Source organism: Solanum pennellii, chromosome 8 (assembly GCF_001406875.1).
Source record: "Solanum pennellii chromosome 8, SPENNV200".
NCBI classification, from domain to species: Eukaryota; Viridiplantae; Streptophyta; class Magnoliopsida; order Solanales; family Solanaceae; genus Solanum; species Solanum pennellii.
The window spans coordinates 55368678-55374677 of NC_028644.1; the positions used below are offsets into that span (position 1 = coordinate 55368678).

The 6000-nt window shown below is 36.8% G+C and overlaps 1 pseudogene; it reads left to right on the plus strand.

Moving 5' to 3' along the window:
- Positions 1–4925, plus strand: part of LOC107027724 — a 46276-nt pseudogene extending 41351 nt beyond the window's left edge.
- Positions 4926–6000: the final 1075 nt, after the last annotated feature.

Below are 6000 nucleotides of genomic sequence, written 5' to 3' on the forward strand. Positions count from 1 at the left end.
TGGTTCGTAGGTGGACCTACGGTCCGTAGGTGGAAAATTTGCAGCCAGTTAAGGGGAAATGTAGTTGGGTCAACTTAAAATATATCACAAAATGAATTAGGTCTCCCATTACCTACCCACATATGGATAATTGAATTATCTTTCCATAGCCACCGACCTTGCTAAAATCAAACCTCCGAGTAAAAAGTTATTCCTATTTTAGTAAAGGCCTGTCGAACAGGCCCTCACGACGGGCCCAACGATGGGGCGTCGGGCGCACAACGGACTGTCAGTCCTAGCCGTCATGAGGCCCGACAACAACCTTCCCAGGGGTCTTTTTGACCTTTCCCACTCTTTTTAAACTCTAAGTTACGTTGTTTTGACCCTAAATCATCAGATTTTATTCAGTTTAAGCTTAGAAACATAATTAAAACATATCCAAGTCAAATCATTAAATCAAAACTTAGAAAAATAGAAACAAGAGAGGAGAAAAAAGCTCAAGAACCCTAGTTCAAGAACGCCACAAGCTCCGGCAGTTCCAGCCCCAAAACTTAAGTATTTTTCCGTGGATTTCATCACCAGGTATGTGGGATTTCACTAGTGGATTCCTTTCACCCATTGGGTCCTTAGTTTCAGTCAGTTCTTGATTCTCTTATCATGATTAAACCTAGGGTTTCTAGAACTTTGATATAACTTCATGAATTTATTAAATATATGTTCCAAATCATATTATCATGTTATTACTCAGATTATCGCATGAATTTCAGAACCCTAGCTTTGTATTTCTTTAGTTCTTGAATTACACATGCTTGGTCATATATTTCAGACACTTCAAATATACATGCCTCAGTTATAAATGCATAATTACCAGATTAATTGTTGCATTCTCAATTTGCATGTTCAGTTTTGAGCTATTCAGTATTTACAGAAATTCAGATATAATCAGTTAATTTACAGAATTCATTGGGAGTAGCATAATACCGAGTTGGACTAGGGTTAAGCGTACCCAATATTCCCAGAACTACCAGCCAAGTAGGTTGTAAGTCCCCTCTATGGGCAATCAGTTTAGTGATCACGCCAGCATGCCTTTATACCTTTGGCAGGGTATATTGGTTCCTCTTGATGGGGCGTATACATCGGACTCTACATTTAGCTCATGTGGTTTTATTATCGGTTATTAGTAGCTCCCACAGTCAGTTTGACTCTCTGCATTGACCATTTATCAGTATATTCAGTATTCAGTTTCAGCATGTTATAAATTGGTCATTGCATCCAGTTAGCTCAGAAATTAGCTCATCACGTTCAGATTATTATACTTGTTTTTGTGCTTGTTCAGTTATGTTTTATTTCAGCTTTACTCTATCCTACAAGCTCAGTACCTTTCAAGTTCTGACGCATACATGCGCTACATCTTCACGTGATGTAGGTTCAGGTTCTCAGCATCCTAATCACGCATAGATCGATTTCCTGATCTCCAGTTCAGCAGATTCAGTGGTGAGTCCTCATTCTCCGAGGACAACAGTCATGAGTTTCAATTCAGTCTTTAGTCATTTAGTTTCAATTTTTGCTAGATTTAGCTGGGGCTTGTCCCAGTATTTCTAGTCTACTTTAGAGGCTATTTTCAGACATAGTTAGATTCAGCTTAGTATTGAGTTAATATTTCTTTTGTATTAAACTCATTGTTTTCAAATATCTTTGTTATAGAATATGGGTATTCCCCATCTTTTCATTTTAAGTATGATTTAGTTTGAATGGAATATCTGGACCTATGAGCTTCCTCCATGATCCTCTCTTGAAGTCTATCCACCATTAGTACACACAACCTACCTTGATAGCTCAATACATCAACTCCCCCTTGTTCAAAAGATGATACTCTTTGCTTATGAATATTTGCCTTTAATTTAAGCAATATAGGATCTTGATATTGCTTTTCTTTCATATATGAAACTAATGATGACTCAGGTTCATTCATAACCACTATTCCTCCCTCAGTGGAATACATAATTACGAATCTCAAGCGTGCTAGTATGTGCACATCTTTTTCTAACTCTCTCTTTCCTTCCTCAACATAGGAGTGCTGCCCATAGACAACCTGCTTAAAGCATAAACAACTACATTAGCCTTACCTGGGTGGTAAAGAATACTCATATCATAATCCTTGAGTAATTCTAACCACCGTCTCTGTCTCAGATTAAGCTCTCTCTGAGTGAATATATAATGCGGAAACAGTAAACACCACACAAAATAATGACGTCATATTTTCTAAGTGAATACTACAACAAGGAACTCTAAGTCATGGGTTGGGTAATTCTTCTCATGAACTGTCAAATGTCTAGCAGCATAGGCAATAACCTTTTCATTCTGCATTAAGACACAACTCAAACCAACTTTTGATACATCAACCTCTGGTAAGGTCAAAATTGAGGCAGTAGTCAACCTCTTTGTTCAATTTCTGAAAGCTTTTCTCACAAGCTTCAGACCATTGAAACTTAACTGTCTTCTGAGTCAACTTGGTCAAAGGGGATGAAATAGATGAGAAACCCTCTAAAAACCTTCTATATTAGTCAACCAAACCCATGAAACTCCTAATATCAATTGGAGATGTGGGTCTAGGCCAATTCTGCACTGCTTCAATTTTCTGAGTATCAACTATAATACCATCACCAGAAACTATGTGGCCCAAGAACGCCACAGACTCAAGCCAAAACTAACACTTAGAGAACTTGTCATACAACTCTATATCTTTCAAAGTCTGAAAGACTATTCTGAGATGACTAGCATGATCATCTTCATTCTTTGAAAATTATTAGTATGTCATCAATAAAGATGATAACAAACATATCGAAGTAAGGTTTGAAGACTTTATTCATAAGTTCCATGAACACTACTGGTGCATTGTTCAAACCAATTGAAATGACCAAAAACTCATAATGACCATATCTGGTTCTGAAAGTTGTCTTTGGAATATCACATTCCTAACTCTCAACTGATGATAGCCTGATCTGAGGTCAATTTTTGAGAAACAAGAAGCACCTGAAACTTATAGAAAAGATCATCAATTCTTGGATGAGAATACTTATTCTTGATGATAACCTTTTATAACTATGGTAATCTATACACATCCTAAGGGAAATATCGTTCTTGCTCACAAACAAGACCACAACGCCCCAAGACACTTGGTCGAATGAATCCCTTGTCTAACAAATCTTTTAACTACTCTTTCAATTCTTTCAACTCTGTTGGTGTCATTCTGTATAGAGGAATAGATATAGATTGAGTATCTTGTATGATGTCTATGCCGAAGTCTATTTCTCTCTCAGGTTGGCTCCAGGTAGGTCATCAGAAAAAACTTATGCAAACTCATTTGCTATAGGAACTGACTGAATGGAACGCACCTCAGCACTTGATTCATTAACTCAGACTAAGTGATAGATACAACCCTCTGAATAACTTTCTCGCCTTAAAGTACAGAATGAAACGACCCATAGGAACTACTTAACGACTACTCCACTACACGACTGACTTATTAGGAATCAGAAACTTGACAACTCGAATTCTACAATCTATTGATGCACAACAGACATGAAGCCAGTCCATACCTAGAATGACATCAAAATCTATTATGTCTAGCTCAACTAAATCAGTCATGGTGTCTTTATGATTGATGGAAATGACACAATCACGATAAACTCGCTCACCTAGAATAGACTCCCCCATATGTGTAGAAACACAGAAGGGTTCACAAAGTTTCTCAGGAATAACATCAAACTTATTTGCAACATAAGGGTTTACAAAAGATTAACTTGCTCCTGGATCTAGGAAAGCGTAAACATCAAAAGCAAAGACTTTGATCATACTAGTGACAACATCTAAATATTTCTCTTTCTCTTGGCGAATCGTGATTGCATAGAGGTAATGTGCTCCTCCTCCAGTACTGGAAGTAGCTCCTCTAGGTGCATCCCTGTCTGGTGGAGCAACTAATAAAGATGAAGCTTTATTGCCCAGATTTCCACCCTCCTACTTATTCTTAGGACACTCATTCATGAAGTGACCCTCTTGACCGCACCTGTAGCAACCTGTATGCCCAAAATGACACTTACCTGAGTGGTGTTTACTATACCTAACACATAAAGAATCCCAACTACCTCATCATGCCACACTACCTTGACATTGTGCTGGTCTAGCTCTGAGCATCTGCGAATTGTAAGATCTCGTAACCCAAAATTTCTAAGAATAAGCTAAGAAACTAAAAATAATCACTTTTGGAAAGAAAAGGGAAAATATGGAAAATATTTCTAAATTTAAGAAGTAAGTTTTGGTCATTTTCAAATGGTCTTAATTTCTAGCTCATGATGAGTTAGAGGTAGTTCTTGATATGATTAGAAATCCCTTGGAGAGATCTTTTCAAAGCCACCGAGTTTACGCATTTTCAATATCGTATAAAGGAGATATGCATATCGGAAGTTGGGTTGTTGGATTGAGGAAGGTCCCATCCGGGTTTAATGAAGGGAAAACTACTCTTTCTACCCATCTATTTCCTATTTCGTTTTAGGAATTTATTTGGGGTAAAAATAAGTGTTAGTTCAGATTAGAAAAGTTATTATACGCTTAGGGCTTGGAGAAGAGAGAAGAGAAGAAGGAAAAAGGGAGAAAGATCAAGTTTCACCAAGAACGCCAAAAAATTGAGAGTGAAATTTTTCAAGGTTATCCCTATTAAGGTATGTGAGATATTTTGTGTTGGCTTAATTCACCCATACCAATTTGTTTCAACTCAGAGATTTATGAGTTGTTTACATGTTAAAAGTTGAAGTTCTTGAAGAAGAATGTCGAATTCTCGTTGATTGAACAGTTGACTGACTATTGTTGTTTGATTCTTGTGTCCCCAGGTTGTTTCTAAGTTGAATCTAGTAGGTATTGACAGAACCAATAGTCCAAGTTTTTGGTGAAAGAACTAGGGAGGTTTAGAGATGAAAAACGACTTGAAAAATCTGTCATACGCACTTAGGCAAGGCCAGGTGTGTCGCTTCTGCAGTGCACTTGAAATTGGCTTCACTCTTTTGGGGGCTAGCGACGCGCCCCGAACGCGCTTGAATTAGCGTTTTTCGCTCAGATTTCATAGTTTAGCCCATTTAAGTCCTTCTAAGGTATATTAACACCTTTTAATGATTCTAATTACTTCAAATGATTTCTAAATGCCTAGAAATCATCAAAGAACACAAATCATAACCTTGAACCCATAATCCAATTCAAGGAAAACTAACATCAAAGTCAAAGAAGTTAAAAGTCAAGTCTAAAATTAACGAGCTAGTCTAAAGCAAAGTTCTTAAACATTTCAAGAGTTTTTACTAAGCGTTTTAACTTCGTTTGAAGGCTCAAGTTTCAAGTTAAAGTAATGAGTAAAAAAATTGAAGTCTTTCCTTCAAGGAAATATAAGGGAACCAAGTATTCCCTTAGAGTTGATTTAATACTCAATTTTCAAGTTAATCAAAGAGTAAATAGTTGAGTTCATTTCTTAAAAAGGTTATAAGAGAACTAAGTACTCTCCAAAAGTTTATAAATGTTTTCATATTTAAGTTTAGAGGAACTAAAATTTCTCAAAAGAATTTTGAACAAGAAAAGGAAACATTGATTCCAAGTGAGATTTTTAAAGCTAAGTGTTGAGCAATTATCTTAACCTAAAGAAAGGAAGTTGTTTTAAAGGCTAGAGATAAAGTACATTTTGGGAGTATTATTGAGTAACGATGTGGGGATGGGAGTTCACAATTAACTCAAGTCTCCATGAAAATCATGTAGCCATCATGGGTATTAACGGGTCATACTTTTTAGGTGATCACGTAAGTTAAGCTAGTGGATCCACTAAGTTAAGTAAGGTCCTATATCGATGGCGAGGTATAGGATGGTCCTTGAAGCGTGAGGTAAAATGTTGCACCATCACTTAGGCTCAAAGTGTTGGTTGTCGTTAGAGAATCTCCTACAGAAGTTATATTAGCTTAGATGAGTAAAGTTAAGTTCGTTATTGTT